The sequence below is a fragment of the Benincasa hispida genome, chromosome 1, assembly GCF_027475165.1.
Source record: "Benincasa hispida cultivar pf3 chromosome 1, pf3_genome.v1.1, whole genome shotgun sequence".
In the NCBI taxonomy this organism is placed as follows: domain Eukaryota; kingdom Viridiplantae; phylum Streptophyta; class Magnoliopsida; order Cucurbitales; family Cucurbitaceae; genus Benincasa; species Benincasa hispida.
Genome location: NC_143478.1, coordinates 76,200,961 through 76,219,073, shown reverse-complemented (window position 1 = coordinate 76,219,073; position 18,113 = coordinate 76,200,961). Strand labels below are relative to the sequence as shown.

Sequence of the window (18,113 nt, the reverse complement as noted above, 5' to 3'; positions counted from 1 at the left end):
GCAAATACAAGAGTTCTTGCCACATCTTCTATTTATTCAATTTTATATTTAAGTTTCATAAATTTATTAGTTGAGAAACCTTTTAAATCAATTGTTAGAAACCTCCTCATTAAAATGACCCATTTAAAATATTAGGAATCAAACACCTATTCTTGAAAACTCATAAACAAAAGTGGTATTTTATTTAGAAAATTACTTATTAAAATAAAAATAGTCAATTAATTCTTTATAAATAACATTTAAAACAAAAAAAAATAGAAAAATGTCTAATTATTCTTTAGGAAAAAAATGCTGGTAAAAGGGTTGGAGATGCGGGGTATCGAACCCCGTACCTCTCGCATGCAAAGCGAGCGCTCTACCATGTGAGCTACATCCCCATTTGTTGGCCAATTGTCACGATGTACTAATGTATCCAATGGTTTGTACAGATCCATGAATTTTTCTATACCATGTCAAACCACATCTAGGAACCATTCAATTTTATTTAAGCTTTTTTTATATGCTATTTAATTTTTTATTTGTAGATGCACCAAAATTTTTATTTGATATTTATTGTTGTACATGAGATAGTACACTATCTAGTATTCAAGAAAAAGAAATTAATTCTTTAATTAATATTTAGTTAAGTAGTTAATTTAGGATTAATTGGGGTTCTAAAGTTAATTAGTAATCGATATTATTCTAATTAATGCTATAAGTATCACTTTAACTTGACAATTTAATCACGTATAAGTTACGTGTTTAGATCAAAATAACATACACTGACATTTGGAATGAGAAATATAAATACATCAATTTCAAATATTATTCAACTGAATTAATTAATTGTCAATTACCCGAATTCATTTTAGATTAGAGAATCTTGAGTAACTCTCTCTAATAAAAATTGTACAAATAGCTCGCATGTTTTAACCATTTCTAATACATAGCTCCTTAATTGGGAATTAAGTAAATAAATCAATATGTATGTGCAAATTATAAATTCGAAAATTAATTTATAATTTCTCTATGAATGACTGTCCAATAGATACTAATCTCTATAAATTTCTTCTACAAATTGACATTTACACACCCAATTCTCTATGCTAATCTCTATAAATTGACCTTACGCTCCTAATTCTCTATTATATCTCTCTATTTGCAATGCATCCCAAAGATAGGTTCTTCATCTCTTTTTTCTTTTGTTTGAGGTACTAGTTCATTTGTTTGTTTTTTCTTTTCTTTTTCTTCTTTAGTGCTTTGTTTTTTTTTTAATTGTTCCTAAGTAAACTTCTAATCAGAATTGAAACAATCATATTATCAACTAGTATCTCTCTATCTCACTTTTTTTTTCTTTTTTGCAACTCTATTATGTAGGTCTTTCCTCCAATTTTTTTCTTAAATCTCGTGTTGGTTTTTTTTTTAAACTTTTTTTCCTTAGCATTTATTTTATTATTATTGTTAGTGGTTAAACTTGTAATTAAAATTGAAACAAGAAGATGAAAGAGAATACTTTTCATATGTACTTTTCATCTAGGGGCTTTTGGCAGCTCATTGGGTTGGGTGGCCATTATAAGCTCAACCAATGCTTATTTTAATGATTAAAAGAAAACGATAACCCACCACTATTTTACTCCCAACTTAACTCCCCTACAAAGGTACATTTTACATAACTCTCCTTTTAATTCTACTCTGTCGTTTCTCTCTCACTCATTTGTCGCTTCACATTACTCTCATTCTTATCTCTTTCATCTTTTCTCTTTTTCATCCGTCTGGTTCGTCCTCTTTGTCTCCTCCATTTCTCTTTCTCCTTTTTTCTCTTCTTGCTCGATCGTATAGATCTTTTCTTGTTGAATCGCTCTTTCCTATTTTCTGTATATTTTTTCTACGGTTGTTTTCATGATTTTTTTCGAAGGTCTACTATGTATGTGGTTGTTTGTTGTAGATCGGACTAAGTTTCTTCTTCCCTTTTAGTTTTTTTTTCTTTTTTAGTTTTTTTGGAGTTTTTTATTCAAATCTATCTTTTTTTAGTTTTTTTTGTTCATATCTTTTTTTTTTTGTGGGTTTTGGACCTCTCTTCTCCCTATATTTTATTATTCCTTGTATGTTAGATCTGTTGGATTTTTTTGTTCAATGGATTTTTGGGCTTTTATTTTCTTTATTATGTTTTTTCCTTGGATTTTTGGGTTTCCATTATCAAATCTCTAAAACACCCACTATTTAGTATATGATTACTTTGTAAAGAATCTATTATGTTTTAGGAATGGAAAATAATTGGAAGTATTTTAGTTTTTGTAGGAAAATAGGTGTATAGTTGAAAATTAAAATCAACAATAATAAAAAGAAAGTAAGAAAAAAAAGACATAGTCAATTTCATTTTGAAAAATTACACCAAATATCCCAACTCAACCCTGCACCCCAAACACAGACTTTCTAACTCAACTCAACTCAACACCCTAAACACAAACAATAATTACCAACTCAACCCAACTATGCACCCCAAATGTTAATGTTGGGTTTTATGTCCTAAAACTTGCAGTTTGTAAAAAGATAAACATTTTCTATAGTCAATAAACTTATTATTTATTTTATAAATTGTATACATAAAAGTTTAAATCTTATAAACTAAGACCCATGACTATTATATGAATACTTGAACTTTATGTAGAGACATAAAAGTGAATCAGGTTCGACTAAATAATCAAAATGATCTATAGTATATGAATAAGGTTGGGTGCCTTGGTAACACTATCGGATGCGGCCTACTCTGTAGTTGTTACAAAGAATTGTAAAGTTCTACAAACGAAGTGATCCTAATTCGGACATGTTATGACTTGAGGAGTGGGGTCGTCCTATGCAATGAGTTTGCATAAGATCAGACCATAAGTCACTCTTACTTTATAACATTGTTTACTGTATAAGACTGACTATTTCACGACCTAAGTAACTCGATTTTAATCCTAAGCTAACTATGAACTCCTGTTTATTCGGGATTATCCTTAGATTTGCATAGGTGAGGGTTGACTCAACAGCGTCGGCTTAATAAGCCTCCCATTTCAGGTAAGACCGAATAAATAGCTGGGGACATAGGGTGCAAGATGGAATTCACGCCTATCCAATTTAGGGATAGGAGAAAGGTTGTTCTCTCAAGTACTAGTCTTGAACAAGGGGCCCCACCCTCTCACTAGGCTGAGAGAGTTTTGGTTTAGTGATTAAATCACAAACTAGTTGTTCATTAAAGGATTAGTAGGAACTTAAGAAACAAGACGTAATCTCGGGGGACATTTGACCAACCGTTATTACGAACAACCTGTGAAGGGTCGACTTACTAATCATGATTAACTCATGTGGACATAATATATCTATCGTGAGGGGAGTGCAACTATTGGCTTTAGTGAAGTGACCCATTAGTTAATGAATGGGGTTAATTCGGTGTAATGAGTTTAGCCAATTAATCCCGGAGCCCATTATCTGTAGGTCTGCGAGGTCCCCTACTAGCTCGTAAATGGATTAGCTTTAGAGTAGCGTGATAACTTAATTTGAAACGTTCAAATTAGAATTAAAGGAATTAGTAATTATATGAGATATAATTACACGTTTAATTTTTAAGAGTTAAACGGAATTGAGAATTAATATTTAAATATGATTTAAATATATGAAGGTGGATTTGTGCAAAATTAATTTATTGATATTAAATTAATTAGAATTATTTAAATTGTTTAAATAATTATTTATTAATTTTATTAAGAAAATTAATTTATGAAATTAATTTTGTAAAATTAATAATATTTTCAATTTTAGAAATCAATTGAAAATTTGAAAAGGTTAGAAAAACATACAAAATGAAATTATGCCTTTTTCCATTACACCTTCAAAGTAGCTCACACAAAAACCCACTTCATTTTGGCTTCATTAACTCCAAACATGAGTTGCATCTCATGCAGCCATCTTCTTTACATGATAGTATGCAATATATTGAGAAGATTGGAGTGAAATTTAGGCATGCAATCTATAGAATTTTTTGCTGAAAAATTCATATTGAAGAGGGTATTCTTCAAGTGGGTTGAAGCAATGAATTCTTCTCCAAATTTCTTTCGTTCAAGCTTATTTTGTGTCCCACAACTCAATCTAAAGCTCCAAGAGAATAGTGGGGAAGATCTTGGGGTAGTCTACAACAAGATTTGAGAAGTTTGCAGCTAAGAATCAAGAGTTGAAGAAGTTCTACAAAGGTATGACTTGAAACCCTCTTGTTTTAGTATGAGCATGTTTTAGTTTCTGTCAAAATTAATGAATTAGAGTGCTTATTGATCCTTGTTGCTTCTGTTGCTTGCTGATACGTTCCAACACCAAACACAGACAATTTAACTCTCCAAATAATTTAATTTCCTAAAGAATAATTACCAATTTAACTAACTCAACTCTGTGCTTTTATTGCGTGCAAAACACCCGCTTAATGTAAATATTTTTGGGTTGAGGTTTGTTTATCTTGACTCACATGTGGTAGTGGAGTCGAATCTACAAAACATTCCCTATTCAATTGTGACCGATCTAGGAAGGTTTTGTTAGATACGTGGCATTCTTTGAATTTTTAGAGTTATATAAAAGGCATTGACTGGATGAGTTTATGAAGGTTTCGAGGGAGGTTCGCATTGGCTTGTGTTGGGACATGGGCAATGTGGGGAGATCGAAATAAAATCACTCATCGAGGTCCTATTCCATCGGTGGTTTTTAGATATGTGTGGGTGAAAATTTGTCTTGAAGCATTTTCAGGAACAATATCCTCTCGACATGTGATCGATTCAACTTTGTCGTTGTTGAGTCCTTTGGGTACAAGTTGGATGTGAGTAATGTTTTTTAATGTGTCTTATCGGGAGGGAGGAGAGAACAGGCTTTGAGGCAATTCTATTGACCGAGGCTTCAAGGATGATTGTTATGAACTATGGTTTTAGGAAGGCTTGTCTATCTCCTATTTATGTGGAAGCGCTTGCAATGTTGGAGGATTTATCCTTTCTTGCTAATAAAGGTGTGGAAGCGCTTGCAATGGTTTTAGGAAGGATGATTGTTTTTTCTAATTGAAAATTGCTAGTTGACATACTTAATCGATCTCTGGATTCGTATTTGGAGGTCCGCTCGACTGCAGAGAGTATTTGACACAGGCTTTATTGCAACGTCATCGCAATGCAGAGCGATAATAAAGGGGTGGATGTTATTGTTTTTTCTAATTGCAAGTTGCTAGTTGACATACTTAATTGATCTCTGAATTCGTATTTGGAGGTCCGCTCAACTGTGGAGAGTATTTGACATTGGCTTTGTCGCAACATTATCGCGACGCGGAGCGACCGATGTCCCATCCTAAGGGTCTCTTTCAAGGTGAAAAGTTTGGAGTCGCCATCAATCATTTTATGGTGTGATTGGTCACCCATTTAAAAAAAATGAAAATAAAAATGGTCTATTTTTTCAAATATAGGTTCAGGGGTCATTAAGCATAGAGAAGGTATTAGCACCTACAACACCTTTAAAAAAAATCTTATTTATTTTATCCATTTTTTTTATTTTATTAAAAATGCTAATTCAACAAAAGAAAAATGATAATGAAATTAAACGAAATACAACAAATAAATAGTTTCTAGGTAGAGGTGTTCTACGGTCAACTTAAGTACATCAGTCTAGATAGAACTTATTGCATTGTCAAACTTTGTATTATTTTAATAATCTAAATTAGAAGATGAGCATTTGATTAACACACAAAAAAACTTAAATTGAATTGTACCTCACTAAATCACATTCTAACTTTAAGAATAAAGTAGAGCTGCATTTTGTAAGTGGACAAACGTCGGTTACTTTATTATCATGTTGGATGTTTACCTTAAGAATTTGAGACGCCAGATGTTCCCAAATCCATTAGAAAATTGACATGATATTTAAGAAAATGTCTTATGTGAATCAATTCACATTTGAGAAGTGAACATGTGAATTAATACTTATGAGTATATAAGCCTTCAAAGGAAGATTGTAATTCATTTTATAAGTCAAGGTAAAAACCAAATTGAAATTATATATATGAATGAAATTGAAATTCATTTGGAAACTTTGAATTAAACCCAAATTGAAAATTAGTTATGAAAAATTCAAATTGAAATTGAAATTGAAATTACTTTTAAAGTTTCTAAATTGTAATGAATCAAAATTCATTCAAATCAGAATTGAATTTTATTTAGAGATTTCAATGTAAAACATATTTAAAATATATTAGAAATTATACTTGAACTAACATCGGAATTCAATTGATAAATTTGAATTAAGATTAAAAATTATTTATGAAAAACATAAAATTAAAGTTGATATTAGAATGTTCATTTTTTAGAAACTTCAAATTGAAACAAATTTGGAAAAAATCATAAAAACAAAGTGGAGGGTTTGACACATATTGTTATTGGATTTTGTTTATAAACTCCAAACTAAAATTAAAATAACTCTTGGAAAACTTGTATTGAAAGTTGAAATTAATTGAAAATTTCAAAATTAAAATTTAAATTCAGTTTTATTTTTTTAAAATCTAAATTAAAGATCAAATTAATATTTATTTGCAAAACTCAATTAAAATTAAATCGAAACTCCACCTAAAATTTGTAATTAAAACCATCTGGAAATTTTTATTTTGAACTTATTTGAAAGTTCAAAAATTCAAATAAAGTTTTGGGTAAATTTTCAAATTGAATTGAAAACAAGATTTTGGAGAATAAATGAATTAAGTAAAAAAAAAATAAAATAAAAGTAATAAATAGAGAATAAATAAACAAATTAATAAAGAGATTAAGTGGGACGCACCACTTACCTTTACGAATTCCAGTATCCTTTTCTCTTTCCTCTTTCTTTTCTTCTTTCTTCTTCTCACGATTTCCCCTTTCTTTTACCTTCTTCTACAACCTCACAATTTCTTCTTCACTTTTTCTTCTTTTTCCACCATGGAAGTTGTAATAGGTGTTAAGTTTCTCTTTTTTCTTTTGTTTTTCACTGCCTCTCTATCTCACAATTTGTCTCTTTGGTTCTCATGTATATGCTTGTTCCTTTTACAAGCCCTTAGTAATGTTGGAAATGGGGAGTGAGTTGAGAGAAATGGGGAAGGGTTTGAAGAAAAAATGAGGAGAATGAGGAAGACTAAAATTATTTCTTTTTTACTTTTTAATACATTTTTATCTTTAATTTAATAATAATAATAAAACTTTTGAAGAAAAAACAATTAAAGGAAAAATATTTTTCTTTTAACTATTAATTTTCTCTTTAAAAAAATATTAACAAAACAAAAAAAAAAAACAACAATAAAATAAAACATAATTTGAATTGAGTCGGACCAAATATGGTGTCTATAGTTTGCCCCCTTTGTGTATCCTTGAATGATTGAAAGTGTAGACAAAGGAAGAGACGTAGTATTGGGAAGGCGAAAGTTTAATTTGAAGAAAAAACAATGGAGTTCCAATGAAAAACCATCATTGTTGTACATTTTGATTTAACCAACAGTAAAATAAATGGACCTGACTCAGGCTTCGACTTTAGCTAAATAGCAAGCTGGTTCGATTTAGCCAACAATAAAATAAAAGAAACTAACTTGACAAGACTTCAAACTCCAATCTTGAATTGGGTTCAAATTAACTAATATGAATAGCAAATGGGTCTATCTCGACCAGGCTTCGACCTCGACTCAGTAACAAGGTTCGCTTTAACCAACAATAAGATAAACGGGTCTGACTTAATCAGACTTCGAACTCTAATCTTGAATTGGGTTCAAATTAACATATATGAAAAGCAAACGGGCCTGACTCGACCAGGCTTCGGCCTCGACTAAGTAGCAAGGTTCAATTTAACCAACAATATGATAAACGGATCTGACTTGATCAGACTTCGAACTCCAACCTTAAATTTGGTTCAAATTAACAAATATGAATAACAAATGGACCTGACTCGACTAGGCTTCGAACCTTGACTAAGTAACAAGGTTCGATTTAACCAAAAGCAATAACTCGAAATGCGTTTATTGATGTAAAATGCTTGAATGCATGAGGTGAGTGTAAAATTTAATATCACAAATAGTGATGAATAAGTTTATATTACTTCTTATTTTAAAACGGACAATAGTTTGCTCACCATCTTTACTTCGTACTTCTCCAGAAAATTGAGTTGAATCTAGCAGCTTAATCTTCACAACACTATCCTTGTGGCACTATAAATAAACTGGTTTTGCCCCAATTTCAACCTTATGATGTTTTAAGGCTTTTTTTCAAAATAGTAGGCTACCACCATTGTTTTGATTATCAATGTAATTATTTATTTATGGCACTGTAAAGGAATGTCAACATTCTCAATTTGAAGAAGAAGCAAACGACAATATATTTCGTAAATAGCATCTTATTAGGACCAAAGTTGAAAATATACATCAAAGTTTAAAAATGAGAATGAAAAGAAATGCAATCCTCCTAGATTCTCGTTGAAAGTTTGCTAAGACTTCTGAAATTTAAGCGTGGTACTTTCGCACATGATCTAAATTCACTGGATTAGGCAATCTATTACCATCCATATTTGTCAAGATTAGGGCTCCTCCAGGCCTTTTCTACTATGTAGGGTCCTTCGTAATTTAGAGTCCATTTTCCTCAGTGATTCTTCTGAAACGGGAGAATTTTCCTTAAAACTAGATCTCTTTCTCTGAAAAACTTTGAGTCATACATTCTTGTCATAAGCTCTCGCCATCCTTCTTTTATAAAGCTGACCTCTGCATAATGTTGTTTATCTTTTTTCTTCCACAAAATCCAATTGTTCATAGCGATTTTGGACCCACTCCGCTTCTTTTAAATTAGCTTCTATAAGAACTCGTAATGACGGAATTTCTACCTCAATGGTAAGAACAACCCTAAGATAATTATAGCATGCTTTAAAAAAAATAAAAATTACAAAAAAGAAAAATGGTTTAAGAAACCTTACCCTTAAAGAAATCTTCTTCACGAGCCTTCTCCAAAACTTGTCACGAACAATCTCGAACCCTATAATCATTAGTGAGGATACCACCACAAATATTTCATTTGTATTCTTTAAATGAGAATCTAGGAGTTTTGTGGCTCTGGCTATTTTGGAAGAGAAGGTTTTTTAGAGTGTTGAGAGGAAGAGATGATATTCCAATTTTCTCACAGAACTTTTGTGTACGTCTTTCTCTTGTGAAAACCACATAAGGAAGAAGAAGAACCACACACCTTTTTTTTCTTCCCCACTACCACGTCTTTAGAGAGAAAATAGGGGAGGGAGTTCCAACTCCCTCCCAAAATGATTTTAAAAAATAAATTAAATTAAATTAATTTATTTTCATAAATCGATTTAATATATATATATTTATATGATAACTACCTTATCACATAATATATATTAAAATATTTGTTATATCAAATATAACAAACAACCTATAGTTTCTATATTGTATCAAATACAATATAACCTATAGTTTCTATTCTCTCACCAATGACATTTATATAAATCTCATTTGTATTAAATTTAATTATGTGAATCAAATTCATATAATTAATATTTGAATCATATTCAAATATTTATGTCATCTCCAATAAACTTTATATTATAATGTATCAAAATACATAATAGTAATTATATCATATATATAATTAGATTAAATCAACTATATCACATATAATTAATTCTCTTATTTAATTTGAACAATTCAAATTAATTCAAAAATTGATTTTCATTAAATTTCGTTGAACTACAAAGGGGACCTCATGAACTTGTAGCTTGAAACTTCAGTGGTAAGTGAATAATTAATTAAACTCCATTAAAGACTGATAGTTGCACTCTTCGCACTACAGATATATTTTTGTGTCCATTGGATATAACCAGTCAACAATACGATGACCCTTCATAAATTGCTCGTAAGTACAGTTAGGCCAAAATTACCAATTTTGCCCCTATAGTTACATCTAACTCCTTAAGTACCATTGATCTCTCTAATGATAAATCATACTCCAACTATAAAAAACTCCTTTCGGACCAAGAAAGAGTGTGACGCCACATTGCTCAAGCTTCGGAATCAGTCCTTAAAGGAGTAATTTATCTACTTATCCCGACATTGAGAAATGAGTGAATTCTTCTTGTGTAGCTGTATTCTCAACTCTCCAATCAGAGAAATCCTCAAAGGTAGGTTCTTATCTCTTTTTTTCTTTTGTTTGAGGTATCTATATCAATCTTAGTTCATTAGTTTGTTTTTTCTTTTCTTTTTTTTTTCTTTATTGCTTTTTTTTCTAATTGTTATGGATTAAACTTCTAATCAAAATTATAACAATCATACTATCAACTAGTATCTCTATCTCACTTTTTTTTCTTTTTTGCAACTCTATTAGGTCGGTCTTTCCTCCGATTTTCTTCTAAAATCTCGTGTTTGTTTGTTTGTTTTTTTTTTTTAATATTTTTTCCTTGGCATTTATTTATTATTATTGTTGGTGGTTAAACTTCCAACTAAAATTGAAACAAGAGGATGAAAGAGAATACTTTTCATATGTACTTTTCATCTAGGGGCTTTTGGCAGCTCACACTGAGTTGGGTGGATGTTATTGTTTTTTCTAATTGCAAGTTTCTAGTTGACATACTTAATCGATCTCTGGATTCATATTTGGAGGTCCACTTGACTACAGAAAGTATTTGACATTGCCTTTGTCACAACGTCATCGCGACACGGAGCAACGATGTCCCTCCCTAAAGGTCTCTTTCAAGGTGAAAGGTTTGAAGTCGCCACCAATCATTTTACAGTGTGATTGGTCACCCATTTAAAAAAAAAATTAAAAATGAAAATGGTCTACTTTTCTAAAGATATGTTCAGCGGTCACTGAGTGTGAGGAGATATTAGCACCCTTTAACATCCGTTTGAAAACATCTTATTTCGCTTATCCAACTTTTTTATTAAAAAAATGGACCTTATTTGTAAAAACAAAAGTTCATTTTATTAAAAATGGTTATTAAAAAATTTTAATAAAATTAAACAAAATACAACTAATGAATAGTTCCCAGGTGTTTTTTATAGTCAACTTAAGTACTCAGCCTAGATAGAACTTATTGCATATAGTTGGTTTTATTTAAAATTAATTATCAAACTTTGTATTATTTTAATAATTTAAATTAGAAAATGAGCATTTGATTAACACATAAATATCAAAACTTAATTTGAATAGTATCTCACTAAATCACATTCAAACTTTAAGAACAAAGTAGAGTTGCATTTTGTGAGTGGACAAACGTCGGTCACTTTATTATCTTATTGGATATTTACCTTAAGAATTTGAGACGCTTAATGTTCCAAACTCCGTTAGATAATTGACATGATATTTAAGAAAATGTCTCATGTGAATCAATTCACATTTGACAAGTGAATATGTGAATTAATACTTATGAGTATGTAAGCTCTTCAAAGGAAGATTGTAATTCATTTTATAAGTCAAGGTGAAAACCAAATTGAAATTATATTTAAAGCATTCAAATATGAATGAAATTGAAATTCAATTGAAAACTTTGAATTAAAACCAAATTGAAAATCAGTTATGAAAAAATCAAATTGAAATTGAAATTGAGATTGCTTTTAAAGTTTTTAAATTGTAATAATTCAAAATTCATTTAAATCAAAATTGAATTTTATTTAGAGGCCTCAAATTAAAACAGATTTAAAATATATTATAAATTAAACTTGAACTAACATCGAAATTCGATTGACAAATTTAAATTAAGATTAAAAATTATTTATGAAAAACATAAAATTAAAGTTGATATTAGAATGTTCATTTTTTAAAAACTTCAAATTGAAAAAAGAAAAAAAAAAATGGAAAAATTCATTAAAACAAAGTGGAGAGCTTGACACATATTGATATTGGAGTTTTGCTTATAAACTCCAAATTGAAATTAAAATAACCCTTGGAAAACTTGTATTGAAAGTTGAAACTAATTGAAAATTTTAAAATTAAAAGTTGAATTGAGTTTTATTTTTTTTAAAAAAAATTGAATTAAAGATCAAATTAATATTTGTTTGCAAAACTCAATTAAAATTAAATTGAAACTCCACTTAAAATTTGTAATTAAAACCAATATGAAATTTTTATTTAGAACTCATTTGAAAGTTCAAAAATCCAAATAAATTTTTATGAAAATTTTCAAATTGAATTGAAAACAAGATTAAATAGAGAATAAATAAAATAAAAAAAATTAATAAAGAAATTAAGTGGGACGCACCCCTTACCTTTACCAATTCTACCACCTTTTCTCTTTCCTCTTTCTTTTTTTCTTTCTTCTCACGATTTCTCCTTTTTTTTATCTTCTTCAACCTCATAATTCTTCTTCACTTTTTTTCTTCTTCCACCATGGAAGTTGCAATAAATGTTAAGTTTATCTTCTTTTTTTTTCTTTTGTTTTTCACTGCCTCTCTATCTCACAATTTGTCTCTTTGGTTCCTTCCCTTTTTCCTCATATATGTGTTTGTTCCTTTTATAAGCTCTTAGTGGGGAGTGAGTTGAGAGAAATGGGGAAGGGTTTGAAGAAGAATCGAGGAGGGGAATGAAGAAGACTAAAATTATTTCTTTTTTACTTTTTAATACATTTTTATCTTTAATTTAATAATAAAAAAAATCTTTTGAAGAAAAACAATTAGAGGAAAAATCTTTTTTTTTTTTAAATTTTAGTTTCCTCTTTAAAAAAATATGAACAAAACAAAAAATTAATAATAATAAAATAAAACATAATTTAAATTGGATCGGACCAATTACGGTTTCAGGCTTCTCTTCCAAGGATGTCAGTTTCGATTTGTGTATCGAAAGTGGAATTCTTCTGCACAAGAGTTGGCCCAAAGAGGCTTCTTTGATGTTCCTTTTCCTGAATATCTAATTTTCTTAATGGGTTAATTTCTTGTTGTAATCATAATATAAGAAAATTTATTCGTCTACTGGAGTTTGGTAGATCGTAATGTTAGTTTTGCTTGAAAAAAATGGAAATAATTGTCACACAATGTTTGTGTTTCTAATTATTTAAAAAAAAAAAAATCATGAAATGAACCGTTAGATATTAAAACAAAACATACAAAACGATAAAAATATGTGTACTCGAATTAACATTGATTTTGAATATCTTAAGGTACATAGTTTTTACTTTTTCAACTTTGATTAAATCATATGCACCTTCTATTCCTATTATGGGTTAGAGGTTCTAATTTTTATCCGTTGGTTTTATGCAATTTTAAAAATTAAAAAGAAAACTCTAAATTTTGACTACAAAATAGATATAAAACCAACATGGTAATTATTATTTGTTGTTTTTACTCAATTTTCAAAATCAAGATGAGCACAATCTTAATTAACATAGTGATTGTATTTTTAATCTCGAACTTAGAAGTTTGATTCTCTCACTGAAAAAATAATTGTTGAGAGTGTTGTTGGCATATGGATTATAGAGGACATAAATGTGAAGTCTATGTCGGAACCTTGAAAAGTCGAAAGATATTTTAGATGCAACTGTGGAAGCAAATCGAAAGAAAAGGAAAGTTGAAGACAGTTGGCAATTGTCCATTGACACATTGGTTGTCACTGGAAGGTGTGACAAAATGCTTAAAGAAATACATCCATTTTGTGCCAGAATACAGATTAAATTCAATTTACCAAAGCTTTCATCAAACTGTATTCCATTTTCTGGCCATCTTTATATATTTCTTATTACTGTTACTCTTTTGGTGTTTTCCACTCCCTTTTGTTTGCTTCTAATTTTGTCCCCCTTTTCCCATTTTACTACTTTATGCTAATCCACTCCTTTTCTCTTCTATACTTTTTATCCTATCCCATTTGTCCTTCTTAGTACATCCTATACTATTCCTTAATAACCTTTTTTATTTTTTTTTTATTTTTTTGAAAAATTGTCATAAATAGTCAACAGGTTAGAGGTTCCATTCTCACACCCCACACTTTAATTACAATACCTTTACAAAATTAGTACGTTTTTCGAAAACTCGTAAAAATAAAATTAATTTTTTTTCTAACTTAACAATTGTTTTGAGCCTTTTCGCTACATCTCATCCGATTACACACTGAGATTTGCTTATTTTTGTATGTAATAATTAATATTCCCAAATCTTATATTATTTTCAATTTTTCTCCAAATTCAGTTATGTTTACTAAATATTATATCACATTATTACATAATTTTTCAAGTCTTTTAGTATAATTTATGTTTTCACAATTATATGAATTTTCAAAATTTCAAATGAGTCTTCTAATTATCATTTCCAAATTGATTCAACATTTTTAAATTTTGGGAAAGATCAATTTTGCAAAAAAATTGGGTAAGATTTGGGATATATATAAAATTCCGATGTTAATCCTATCCGAGATTCTACCGAAAAAGCTCAAATATATGAATTCCGGTGTTAATGATGCCCGAGATTTCACAAATAAAGCTCAAATATATAGAACCCCGATGTCATTTTGCCCGAGATTAACACAATATGCATATAATCTCAGCGACACAATCTCGCGAGATGTACCAGAGAACCCCAAATAATAGATAAGTTGAAAATTTTTTATTTTAACTAAAATCTTGTGGTCGATCTCACTCGAGATGGACCAAGAAAAATTATTTTTACTAGTTTTCAAAAAAGATACTAGTTTTATAAGGTAAAAAGCTAAACATACTATTTACCATTTTTCCTTATTTTTCTACTTTTTCATTGCATTAAAATTTAATTTTCGTTTTATAACTATTTGGTTTTTAAAAATTAAATATATAAATATTATTTTCACTAATGTGTTACTCTATTTGATGTGTCAAGCTAAATTTTAAAACAAAAATATATTTTTTTAAAAGTTGTTATTATTTTCTAAATTTAACAATTCAATATTTTCTCGTATGAAAACTATTATTTAGGAGAAAATAAGCCTTTTGCCTCTTTTAAATAAGGTTAAAATTCTTATTATTTATAGTAGGTCTATATTAATGTTTTGTTTGTTGATATTTTTGTTATTTTTCATCAATTTTTCTATATTATAATGAAAATGTCGATTCATCTCTTATATCTATAGTGAATCCATAAATATATAGAAACGTCGATGAAAAATATTAACATATCGAAGAGAATATAAAACCAAACTAAATGAAAGAAAGGAGTAGTTAACTAAACAATTGGTCGTTCTGAAAAAAGTTGAAGTTGATTTTTCTTTTAAAAAATGTCCAACTTCTAAAAAAAATTTAGAATCTACATATATATTCTACCTACTAAAGACCCCTCTGAAATGTAGTATCCATAGTAAATAACATAAATATTTAAATTCAAACTGATGTCAAATTACGATGGAAAATCTTTAGACAACAAATAATCTTAATGACATAACTTAATCAACTACTAAAATTATAAAAAAAAATTAAAAAAATGGGAACAAAAGTAAAATAATAATAATAATAATATGGAAATCGTGAATACAATTGAAGTCGGAAAAAAATTCATGAGCCAACATAAACATAGTTCAGTTGATATAGTGCTCGTACTATCAACTTTGAGGTCAGACAGAGGTTCGATTCTCCCACCTCACACTTTAACTACAATACCTTCGAAAAAAATCAGGACTAAAATAGACAAATATAGTGTATTCAAACTGATGAGTGAACATGCAATTACTTCCTTTTACTTGTTAATACAAATACACTTTAATATGGTTTGAGATTAAATAACTTTCTCATGTCAACGACGATGAATTTGTAGTTTGGGTGGAGGTTACTTAAAACAGTCAAAATAATACACCAGTGTGGTGCTTGCCACTCATTTGTGGAACTATCATGCTCTATTTATGGTGGAATCAAATTTGGGGTTTCCATCATCCTTTTAGGATTAGGAGTATGATTTCCTCTTTTATCTTTCGGGAAACATGACTATTTAGGGTTGGATTAGGCCACAAAGGATGTTCCAGATAAAAGTGCCAACCGAAATTGGCCTCATGTGAGATCCGAGTGCACTCTTCTAGGGAAGCTCTCTTGAGTCTGTCTCTCGCCATTCTCAGAGGTCTATGAGATGAAGTAACTCTCTTGATTTTACTTTCAATATTTTACTCTCTATCTTAGATTTTTTTTTCATAGGTCCAAAATTACCCAAAACAGTACTAATCTTCACTAAAAAATTGTGAACTCAATGGCGAGTGAGTATTGTGTACTAAAAAATTGACTTGAGATTCTCCACCAAGTCATACATGCATATTGTGAGACTAAACATCTGAAATTAATATTAACGTTATATATGCATTTGCACCAAGAAAATGTAACATCCCGAATTTCAGAAAAATTTAAGTTAGTTATCTAAAATTATTGAGTTTTAATTTTCCATTCATTTTTTGAAATTGGGATTAAAATGAAATAATTGAAAAGCTTTTATTGGTTAAATTGAATTTAATTGATTAGATATTCGAACTAATTATTTTGAAGATATTGAATTTTGTCTCCCTTTGATTTTAGATTTTGGAGCCAACCTAAAACAATTAAGGAGATAATTAATTTTATGTGCTTTTAAATTGATTTAAATATTTGAAAAGATTTAATTTTTATCAAATTGATGGATTTTATGTCATTTAATTTTAGTTTTTGAAGCCTAAATTAAGTTAATTTGAGAAGTTAATTGATTTATTAATTTAATAGAATCTTGGGAGATTTTGGAGATATTGTGATAAAATATTTTATTTATCTTTTTAAAATTTGAAAAAAAAAATGAAACAATTGGGATTTTTTGAAATTCAAGTAAGTGAAAAGAGGCAGAAAATCGGAGAGAAAATAATTCGGTCTTTTAGCGACAGCTTCCACAAAATTGTCGATTGTTGGAGTTTGAACCGTTGGATCATGCTGAAATTTGGTCAGTTTGTTCGAGATGTATAAGAGTTTCATTTTGAATGGTTGGATCATTATTCGAAGCTCTGGTTTACCCATAATCGCTACTAAACAGAATTTGTAAAACTGGAAATTCTCCTTCTCTCTCACTCTTGCAAACCCTCCTCATGCAAGACCCTCACTACCAGCCGCTAGCCTAAACAATTTATGTTGTCCAACACCAACACCCGTCACCTGTCTATGGTTCCTACCACCTCTGGTGCCATTGTTACTGGAATTGATATCTTGAGTAAGTTATTTGGTGTGTTATGGGTTTTCTTGAAAAATCTTGAATACCCACCAAATTTTGGTTTAAATTTTGGCTCACCCATATTGTTTTGATGTTGAAATTGGATTTGGCAGACACTCAAGGTGCTTTTTGATAAGATTAAAATTGTTAGGCATCCTTTTTTTTCTGTAAGGTTTGGGGTGTTGAGAATTTTTGGATATCCACTAAGTGTCGGCTTAACTTTTGTTTTAATTGTGATTTTTGGAGGTTGGGTTAAAAGGTCTAAGGCTATTGTCGATCAAAATTAAAGGTTGATTTTGGTGATATAGTTATTGAATTGTATTGATTTTAAAGCTTCGAAATAGTTTTAGGATCAAACCACTTGGTGAGTAAGTGTTTGGAGACATTTGAGTTAAGTTGTGATTGGAATTATGCCCTAAATGAGGGAATGAACTACTTTATGCTTATCCACTCCTTTATCTCTTCCATACTTTTTATCTTATCCCATATGTCCTTGTTAGTACATCCTATACTATTCCTTAATAACATTTTTAAAAAAATGTCAGAAATAGCATGTTTAGGTTCTCAATTTATAAAATTAGTATGTTTTTTGAAAACTCGTAAAAATAATTTTTCTCGATCAATTTCAGGAGAGATCGACCACCGAGAATTAATTTTAAAAAATCAACTTTTTCTAATTTAACGATTGTTTTGAGTCTTTTCAGTACATCTCGCCAGATTACACACCGAGATTTCCTAATATTTGTATGTAATAATTAACATTCCCAAATCTTATATTTTTTTTCAAATTTTCTCCAAATTTAGTTATGTTTACTAAATATTATATCAAATTATTACATAATTTTTCAAATTAGTATAATTTATGTTTTCACAATTATATAAATTTCAAAAATTTTAAATGGATCTTCTAATTATCAAAATAGATTTTCCAAATTGATTCAACATTATTAGGGAAAGATCAAATTTT

General features: G+C 29.3%; 1 non-coding gene across 1 annotated transcript; it reads right to left on the bottom strand.

The window, feature by feature from the left end:
• Positions 1-304: 304 nt before the first annotated feature.
• Positions 305-377, bottom strand: TRNAA-UGC (transfer RNA alanine (anticodon UGC)). Its single transcript has one exon. It is a non-coding gene; the product is annotated as a tRNA-Ala (tRNA).
• Positions 378-18,113: the final 17,736 nt, after the last annotated feature.